The 10,711-nt window shown below is 41.3% G+C and overlaps 1 long non-coding RNA gene across 1 annotated transcript; it reads right to left on the bottom strand.

The window, feature by feature from the left end:
• Positions 1 to 6,771: 6,771 nt before the first annotated feature.
• On the bottom strand, positions 6,772 to 9,710 carry LOC144309602 (uncharacterized). Its single transcript, XR_013375552.1, has 2 exons — positions 9,407 to 9,710; positions 6,772 to 6,974 (listed from the first exon to the last, which is right to left on the bottom strand). It is a non-coding gene; the product is annotated as an uncharacterized LOC144309602 (long non-coding RNA).
• Positions 9,711 to 10,711: the final 1,001 nt, after the last annotated feature.

Here is a 10,711-nt window from a genome sequence, read left to right as displayed (position 1 = left end):
AATAACAGAGAGAAACACTAAAATCATTAAGGTATAGAGTAATGGAAAGAAAAACTGTGTGGGCAAATGTAAGTAAATTATGACCCTAAAAGCAGAAACAATAGCTCATGGAGTATAAAATGCACATAAAATTAAAATACATGAACTACATAGAGCCTATGATCCAGAACTCCATCCCTAAAGGTCCGTGCATAGGGCATTTACACACACAGCCAAAAAGACAGGGATAATCAGGTTTATTAAAATAATAATTTTTTCTAATAATTGAAAACAAGGTAAATGCACCTTCAGAGAACTGCTTCTAATTACAGGTAAGATGTCCAGAACAGCAAGAGACCATCATTGCCCTTTAAGAGCGAGAAGGAGTCAAACTGTAAAAGCCTTTGTGTTTTTAAGCCCATTTTAGAGGCAAAGGTCTCAGGAAGGCTCAAGGTGTCAACTGACATGAAGACAGACGTTTCCCAGGGCAGAGGGGCTGGGACTGGGGAGAAGGGCTGGTCACTGTGAGCACCCTCCTCTGGGGATGGAGACGAGGGCAGGTTCACAGGAGTATTCAGAGGAGGGAGGGCAGGTCACAGGAGCACCCTCCCCTGGGGATGGAGAGGAGGACTGGGTCACGGGAGCACCCTCCCCCAGGGATGGAGAGGAGGGCCAGTCACATGAGTACCCTCCCACCCGCCAGGCCCTCCCGGGGCCCTGTGCTGTGTCCTGCCCCTGGAGCATCCTGGTGTGGAGGCGGCGGGCTGGCTAGTCCGGGGCGCCAGGCTGATGGACCCCCGGGGACCCTCCCCCGCAGAGCGTGAGGGGTCCAGGGCCACCCCGAAGCCTGGCTGTGTCCTGCTTCCCACAGGAAGGGAGACACAGGCCTAGGCGAGGCACTGTTGGGCCGGAGCCAGTAGCCGAAGCCTTCATGCAGAGCAGGGGGACCAGGAGGAGGTGGGAGCCCCCGACCCCCGGACATCACAGCACCCCCTCGCCTGCACCCTGAGCTGCCCACACTGTGCTCTCCGGGCGCTGGGCCTGGCTGCACCACCGGCCTGGCCACAGGGGGACCTGGCCCCGAGGTGCAGCGGCCTGGCTCCCAACTTTCTGGACGCTGCTGAGCAGGGACATATCTGGGTGTGAAGTGTCCTTTTTGCATCTATGTGATCACAGTTCATCGGACACATCGATGGGTGGAAGGAGCTGCTCAAAGGGGTCTTTTTTTTTAATTTTTATTTATTTATGATAGTCACAGAGAGAGAGAGAGAGGCAGAGACATAGGCAGAGGGAGAAGCAGGCTCCATGCACCGGGAGCCCGATGTGGGATTCGATCCTGGGTCTCCAGAATCACGCCCTGGGCCAAAGGCAGGCGCCAAACCGCTGCCCCACCCAGGGATCCTCAAAGGGGTCTTAAGGCCTGCAGGACAGGAGGTGTGTCCAGAGTGGGTTTAAAGGCTCGAGTCAGAGCATCTCCGTAATCCCCTATAAAGGCAGCAGGATTATGTCCTTGCTTTTCTTTTGGTTGCTGCGCTCTCAGATTGCAGAGAATGTCCATAACGAAAGTTTGTTCTTAAGTAAATTCATTCTAACGAGACCCAGAAATCCCGTGTGACTCCCTTTGAAAGGCTGCGGTACGGGGCACGTGTTCGTGTGAGTGGCTCAACCTTCAGAGACTGTCCCCCGTGACCGAGTCCCCATCGTGCCTGCTTCTGCAGCATTCTCCTTGTTACAACCCCATCACTGAGCCCTTCTGAACACCAGGTGCCACCCTAGTTAAGTCTCAAATAGACAAATCGCTCATCTTGTATGTACTGGTAACTTTTGTCAAAGCCTTGTCGGGGTGGCTTTATGTCCTGTTTCACAAGTACATGAAGCTCCTTCTCTTTTTCCTTCCAACCTGGAAAGATCCACTTGGCATTCACTGCCCAGGAGGCAGAAATGCAGGTCTCTCTGTGCTGTCTACTTACTTGCACTTTTTTTTTAAATAATAAATTTATTTTTATTGGTGTTCAATTTGCCAACATATAGAATAACACCCAGTGCTCATCCCGTCAAGTGCCCCCCTCAGTGCCCGTCACCCATTCACCCCCACCCCCCGCCCTCCTCCCCTTCCACCACCCCTAGTTCGTTTCCCAGAGTTAGGAGTCTCTCATGTTCTGTCTCCCTTTCTGATATTTCCTACCCATTTCTTCTCCCTTCCCTTCTATTCCCTTTCACTATTATTTATATTCCCCAAATGAATGAGAACATAAAATGTTTGTCCTTCTCTGCTTGACTCATTTCACTTAGCATAATACCCTCCAGTTCCATCCACATCGAAGCAAATGGTGGGTATTTGTCATTTCTTATGGCTGAGTAATATTCGATTGTATACATAAACCACATCTTCTTTATCCATTCATCTTTCGATGGACACCAAGACTCCTTCCACAGTTTGGCTGTTGTGGACATTGCTGCTAGAAACATCCAACAGCGCAGGCCCCAGGAGCACTAGGCGACTGGGACACAGCCCAGGATCCGGCCTCCCCCCGGGACAGGCAGAGGCCAGGAGGGCCCAGGACAGCTAGGACCCTCCTGCCTGGAGCTGAGCAGATCAGCGGACCCACCCCCGAGCATCCAGGCCCCTGCAGCAGACAGAGAGCTCCGGAGTTACTGCGGGAGCTGAATCCAGGGCTCCAGACCTGGCCCTGCCACTGTGGTTGTTCCTCCTGGGGTCTCACGGGGTAAACAACCCCCACTGAGCCCTGCACCAGGCAGGGGCAGAGCAGCTCCCCCAAGTGCTAACACCTGAAAATCACAACAGGCCCCTCCCCCAGAAGACCAGCTAGACAGACAAGTTCCAGGGGAATTTAAGGGACTTAAAGTATACAGAATCAGAAGATACTCCCCCGTGTTTTTTTTTTTATTTTTGATTTCTGTTTGCTTCCCCCACCCTTTTTCCCTTTCTTTCTTTTTCTTTCTCTTTTTCTTCTCTTTTTTTCTTCCTTATTTCTTTTTCTCTTTTCTTTCCTTCTTTCTCTCCTCTCTTTTTCTCCTTTTCCCAATACAACTTGTTTTTGGCCACTCTGCACTGAGCAAAATGACTAGAAGGAAAACCTCACTTCAGAAGAAAGAATCAGAAACAGTCCTCTCTCCCACAGAGTTACAAAATCTGGATTACAATTCGATGCCACAAAGCCAATTCAGAAGCACTATTACACAGCTACTGGTGGCCCTAGAATAAAGCATAAAGGACTCAAGAGACTTCATGACTGCAGAATTTAGAGCTAATCAGGCAGAAATTAAAAATCAATAGAATGAGATGCAATCCAAACTAGAAGTCCTCATGACGAGGGTTATCGAGGTGGAAGACTAGTGGGTGACATAGAAGACAAGTTGATGGCAAAGAGGGAAACTGAGGAAAAAAGAGACAAACAATTAAAAGACCATGAGGAAAGATTAAGGGAAATAAACGACAGCCTGAGGAAGAAAAACCTACGTTTAATTGGGGTTCCCGAGGGCGCTGAAAAGGACAGAGGGCCAGAATATGTATTTGAACAAATCCTAGCTGAAAACTTTCCTAATCTGGGAAGGGAAACAGGCATTCAGATGAAGGAAATAGAGAGATCCCCCCCTAAAATCAATAAAAACCTTTCAACACCTTGACGTCTAACAGTTAAGCTTGCAAATTCCAAAGATAAAGGGAAGATCTTTAAAGCAGCAAGAGACAAGAAATCCCTGACTTTTATGGGGAGGAGTATTAGGGTAACAGCAGACCTCTCCACAGAGACCTGGCAGGCCAGAAAGGGCTGGCAGGATATATTCAGGGTCCTAAATGAGAAGACCATGTAACCAAGAATACTTTATCCAGCAAGGCTCTCATTCAAAATGGAAGGAGAGATAAAGAGCTTCCAAGACAGGCAGGAACTGAAAGAATATGTGACATCCAAACAGCTCTGCAAGAAATTTTAAGGGGGAACTCTTAAAATTACCCTTTAAGAAGAAGTTCAGTGGAACAATCCACAAAACAAGGACTGAATGGATATCATGATGACACTAAACTCCTATCTGTCAATAGTAACTCTGAATGTGAACGGGCTTAATGACCCCATCAAAAGGCGCAGGGTTTCAGACTGGATAAAAAAGCAGGACCCATCTATTTGCTGTCCACAAGAGACTCATTTTAGACAGAAGGACACCTACAGCCTGAAAATAAAAGGTTGGAGAACCATTTACCATTCAAATGGTCCTCAAAAAAAAAAAAGTCCTCAAAAGAAAGCAGGGGTAGCGGTCCTTATATCAGATAAACTGAACTTTACCCCAAAGACTGTAGTGAGAGATGAAGAGGGACACTATATCATACTTAAACGATCTATCCAAGAAGAGGACTTAACAATTATCAATATATATGACCTGAATGTGGGAGATGACAAATATATCAATGAATTAATAACCAAAATTAAGACATATTTAGATGATAATACACTTATACTTGGTGACTTCGATTTAAGGCTTTCTGCACTGGATAGGTCTTCTAAGCACAACATCTGCAAAGAAACAAGAGCTTTAAATGATACACTGGACCAGATGGACTTCAGGTATCTACAGAACTTTACATCCAAACTCAACTGAATACACATTCTTCTCAAGTGCACATGGAACTTTCTCCAGAATAGACCACATACTGGGTCACAAATCGGGTCTGAACCGATACCAAAAGATTTGGATCTTCCCCTGCATATTCTCAGACCATAATGCCTTGAAATTAGAACTAAATCACAAGAAGAAGTTTGGAAGGACCTCAAACACGTGGAGGTTAAGGACCATCCTGCTAAAAGATGAAAGGGTCAACCAGGAAATGAAGGAAGAATTAAAAAGATTCATGGAAACTAATGAGAATGAAGGTACAACCATTCAAAATCGATGGGATGCAGCAAAAGCAGTCCTAAGGGGGAAATACATCGCAATACAAGCATCCATTCAAAAACTGGAAAGAACTCAAGTAAAAAAGCTAACCTTACACCTAAAGGAGCTAGAGAAAAAACAGCAAAAGTGAATATTTGAATTTTGGATTTCATGATGAAGAATCACCTTAGCTTAAATATAATAGAAGATTCACACCAGAACAGATGGACAGATTTGAATACATAAATATGTATTAAACCTATTCTGTATCAAAACATGCATATTTTAATATACACTGGTGTAAAAGACTGAACATATTTAAATCAAAATATTTTAGTAGATATTTTAATTGTTTATATATGATATAAACAATTAAATTTATATATATATATATAAACAATATCCTTATCCATTTCTATATTTTACATATTAACTACAATGGCCATGGCTTACCTATATAATAAATTTTTTTTTTTTTAATTTGAGTCCTTTTTGAAAGTGTTGCTGATGGCTAAGAATGAGGTCAGGCTACAGTATTTGATAACTAAGCCAAATTAAAATTTCATTTCATATTTTAAGTAGCATATACACAAAAAACAAATTCAATAAAAAATGAATCAATAAAAGTAATATTAATTTTCATTTTTTAAATGAACATAATGCGTTTTAAGACAGATTTTATCCTCCATATTAAAATTTTTAAAATATATAAAGCTAAGTGTAACATTATCAAATCTACTATATCATATTCCATTAGTTCATGTCCTTTTCTTCACTTGATGCATTGGATGGGAAACACTCAGAAAAAATATCACTCTAAGTATTCATAATTTCTATATTTAACCAAGCTTATTTATGCATGCATATATATATATATACATATGTATGTATGTGTCTGTTTCAAGATGTTTTAGAGGGAGCGCAGGTTTCCTCCCTTTCCTGTCAGAGAAGCACACACCTAACAAAAAGGAAGGAGGATGAGGGACTCATTTATGGACAGTTCTGCATTATACATAAAAATAACTTATATTAAGTTTTTGGCATGTGAGTCCAGAATAATAATGCTGGATTGTTATATAATCAAAAATGTTAACTTTATGGATGAGCGAGTTGTGATGCCAAGGCCCATATATGCATATATTCTTAAAAAGAGTATAACTACAAAATTTATATTTAGAAATATAAAACTTATAATAGAGAACTTACAAAATCTACACTTCCTAAGTTTAATATATTAAAATTTCCTTTTATTGGCATTGTTGTCTTTTTTTTTTAATGATAGTCCCACAGAGAGAGAGAGAGAGGCAGAGACATAGGCAGAGGGAGAAGCAGGCTCCATGCACCGGGAGCCCGACGTGGGATTCGATCCCGGGTCTCCAGGATCGCGCCCTGGGCCAAAGGCAGGCGCTAAACCACTGCGCCACCCAGGGATCCCTTGGCATTGTTGTCTAACTGAACTTTCCAATGTGCAAGTGTTATAGAATAACAAAGTTTAATCGATATTATCTAAAATTCATGTGCAGCTTTTACTGATATTTTGGCAAATATAGCACTGGATAACATCAGGAAAGTAGTAAAGTTTTATGCTTTTGTTCCCAAAAATTAGCAAAAGAGTAAAAACAATCTATAAAAGTTGAATCCGTTGAATATTTTCATCACTCAACACCTACTCACATGGAAATGTGACTGTAGAATAAGGAGAGAATATTTAAAAATTGCTACCTCTAAATTAGTTAGGTATAAAATGAATTACTATTGCTCATTGCATTCATATAAGTGTCCCCAAATATAGGTACCTCAGAAAAGTTTTGAGGCCTCTGATACAACATAATGGAATACTTCTAATTTTTAAATGCAGATTTACCGTTAAATGTGAAAACAATATATAACATGATTTGTACTCTGTTGACAATTTACTATTGTTTAAAGTGTTTAATTTTGGGGCGCCTGGGTGGTGTAGCCAGTTAAGCATCCAGCTCTTGGTCTTGGCTCAGGTAGTGATCTCATGGTCCTGAGATCCGCCCCCGTCACTTCATGTTCAGGTAGGGGTGTGCTTGAAATTCTCTCTCGCTCTCCCTCTGGCCCTCCTGCTCATGCTCGCTCTCTCTCTACAACAAAAAAAATAAGTCTTAGGAAAAATGTTTACTTCTATGAACACACGGAGTTGATGGATGCCTCCCTCCGTGACAGCTTGCCAGCCCGGTTCTGCCGAACATGAAGACGTGGTTGGCCCATCGATACATGCACTTCCACATCGCATAATTCTTTGTTTACTTGAAATTTCTACACTGCTGACTTTACAGTGGTATTTTCCATTATTAAATGGTAGTTTGGGAACCCATACCGCAAATGAGTGTGCACTGTTTGCAAGGTTGCGATTCTGAATGTTTAGAGTACATGCACGCACACTTCTAGTCAGAGTTGGTCGTAAAACAAGGGTTCTGAAACTTCAGTTTGCATGACAATCTCATGGGGGCCTTGAAAATTCCTGGGCCCTACTACCTCAGTTTCTGAACTCCCTGGAGTGTGTTTAAGATTTGCTCTTCTAGGGGATTCCTGGGTGGCTCAGCGGTTTGGCACCTGCCTTTGGCCCAGGGCGCCATCCTGGAGTCCTGGGATCGAGTCCGGGTCAGGCTCCCGGCATGGAGCATGCTTATCCCTCTGACTGTGTCTCTGACTCTCTCCCTCTCTCTCTCTCTGCCTATAAAAAGTCTAAAAAAAAAAAGATTTGCTCATCTAACAATATTCCACCTGATGCTGGTGCTGTTAGTTTTGTGGTCCACATTTTGAGAACCAGTGATTTACAGGGAAAAATATTGGACAGTAGCTGGAGGGTCACAAAGTCTGTTTGATCCATATTGTTTGTTGCTTCAGGAGAATTTTTAAAAATTCACATTTAAAAATTACTTATTCTGATAGGACATTGAAAAAATATGGTTGCTCTTTTTTGCTTATTGATAGATAAATTCGGAAGTGGGATGACAACTAGACCAGCGTTTTGCACACTGGAAAATGATTTTCTTTTCATATAGTCATTCCCTTGGCAAGTATTTATTCATCAGAATACCATTAAAATTGTCGTTGGAGTCTCTGGTGGATTAAAACAGCCTGACTTAATTTCACACGCATGCATGCACACATTTTATATAGGAAAACAAATACTTTGACGTGCCTAGGTTGGAGAAAAAGTTGTGAAATATTGCCTGTGTGCCTGGCTTTTGAATTGCTGTGAATTTCTGGTCAGTTTTCAATGACATGACTCACATAGTATCTTGGTAAACATTAAGTGGCTAAGACAAATGACCTCTCTCCAGTGAAGCTCCTGAAAGATGATGAAGATTACAACTTCTCATGATTGAAACTGGTTGAAAATTATTGCCTTCCACTGAGGGAAAATCCCAACCTATTCTTTTTGATCTGTGCACATTCTATGAAAAAAAAAATGGCAAGAACAGGGATGAATTTTTTTTCCTTCAGTGTGTACCAAATTTAGAAATCGGACATTTTCAAATTTTAAAAATTTCTAAATCTGTAGTACCTTTTGAAATATTAATGGGTATTAAATCTTGAAACAAGATAGTTTCAATGTATGTATTGTTAGCTCTTGCAGATTAAGTGATAGACTTGACGGCCTTTGCACTTTTCCTCTAGGCTTTATTATATGATATTGAGAAAAATTAAAATCAGTACCTAAGAATTAAACATTATACATTTATAGAAGTATATTTGAGGCAACAAGTGCCTATTAAAATATTACCTTATGTTCTGTTCACAACTAGAAAGTCGTAACAGTGTTGGAGTCAATCTTTCACTTTATGGATTTGTAAACTCTAAATAGAATTAGGCATAAGGTATTAAATGATGCTGAGCAAAGCAGTAGGGAAAAGTCAATTAAATGAAGTGGGGAAATCATCCAAGTTACAAGGTAGACTTGCTCCATAGCTATCTTCTCTCATTTATTATAATGAGGCCAAGTGGATGATATCAAACAGCTAAAAGAATATATGCAACAACATGAAATGTTCTAATAACAGTAAATATAATTTTTGAATACTTTTGCATACTTTGATAACCTTCGAGACCGATTTTTAACTTTAAAATGGAAATTAAAGTTTGTGAGACATAAAACAAAATTTTAACGTGGCATGTATGTAAAAAAGCTATAAAATGAATATCGACTCGGATTTAACTTTCATGCTTTTCAAATAACATAGGAATAGAAAAATAACAGCAAACAAAAATTAAATTGAGAGACCAGGTCATTAATATCTACACTTCTTGCCACCTCTTCTCTCCACCAAATATCTTGGTTTCTTGCTTTAGGGAAATTTAAATCCAAAGTCTACAAGCCATCAAAGTTATAAGGCCAGGTATACAAAGGTAGCATGCCCTGGGGTCTTGACTTTTTTTATGTTAATAGATCTTATTTTGAAGTAGATAATAGATTGTTTTTAAATTTAGCTATCTAATGATTTGGATGATTTTTGGGTAAGTGTAACTACTTATCTCACAGTTTTAAACAGGGATAAGAATTTTAAACCTGGCTATATTGAGAGAGCATGGACTCCTGAGAGTGACCCCGTAAAACATCTGTTAGGAATCCTCTTGTAGGGTCAATGGCAGGTCTTATCTCGAAGCTAAGGAAAAACAAAACAAAACAGAATTCAAATTCTTGATTTTGTTAACATCAGGTTAACATTCTGTTAACATCCCAACTAACATAAAATAATTCCTTGAGTAGAAATAGAATAGAATTGACTTCCCTTTTCTCAAATCAGGCAGCCCTAGCAGTGAATTAAAACCATGGTAGTCAGACTGTCCTTAAACACACAACTGTTAATATGCCGTGAAAGACATTGCATCCTGTGTCATTTCCAATGCTCTGTAATAAATTACCTGGAACTTAGTGGTATAAAACAATACAGATGTATTAGTTGCATTTCTAGAAGAAAAAGTCTGAAATGGTTTTGTAAGGTTAAAATCAAGGACTGTGTTTTATCCGGATGCTGTAGGGAAGAATCTGTCCCTTGCCTTTTCCTGGTTCCGGAGGCTGCCCTCCGTCCTTGGTGTGTGCACCTGCCCCCCTGTCCTCAGCCGTGTAGCCACATCCTCCTTCACTCTGACCTTCCTGCTTCCCTCTTACACTGGTTCTTCTGATCATATTGGGTTTCCTGGAAAATCCGGGACAATCTTCCCATCTCAGAATCCTTAACTGAATCACTTCTGCAGAAGCCTGTTTGCATGGCAATATGATATGTTCCAAGGGTTACAATGTGGGCATCTTTCAGGGGCCAATATTTCTCTTACCCGAGACAGGAGCACAGTTTTTATGTAATAATAATGTGTAGTTTCTGTGGAGTGTCAAATGGTGTTCCCCCTGAAGGTATGCCCACGTCATATTTCTGGAAACAGGACACGTCTGTCACCTTATTTGGAAGAAAGGATCTTTGCAGATGTTAGGTCAAAGATCTTGAGAAGAAGCTCCTTAAACCCTCCCCTGTCCTTGAAATGTGCCTGCAAGCTACTATTCTCATGCCGGCAGCCCTTTTGGGGATGCAGTCTGATGAGAGTGAGGTGTTCTTGAGACAATTAAGATGTTGTTGAGAGCAAATAACTAAACCAAGTTAAGTCCTCTGTATAAACTTTTTTTAAATATGCACAGAGCCTGATGTGGGGCTCGATCTCACAACCCTGAGATCATGACCTGACGTGAAATCAGGAGTCTAATGCTTCACGGACTGAGCCACCCAGGAACCCCTAAACTGTTAAGTCCCAGTGCGTGGGTGGGTGTGAGAATCTCCTTGTCTTGGGGCCACTTAGGATAAGCCTCATATTCCCTTGTTTA

The sequence above is a fragment of the Canis aureus genome, unplaced genomic scaffold (genome assembly GCF_053574225.1).
Source record: "Canis aureus isolate CA01 unplaced genomic scaffold, VMU_Caureus_v.1.0 ptg000124l_RagTag, whole genome shotgun sequence".
Taxonomy (NCBI): domain Eukaryota; kingdom Metazoa; phylum Chordata; class Mammalia; order Carnivora; family Canidae; genus Canis; species Canis aureus.
This window is presented reverse-complemented; position numbering and strand designations above follow the sequence as displayed.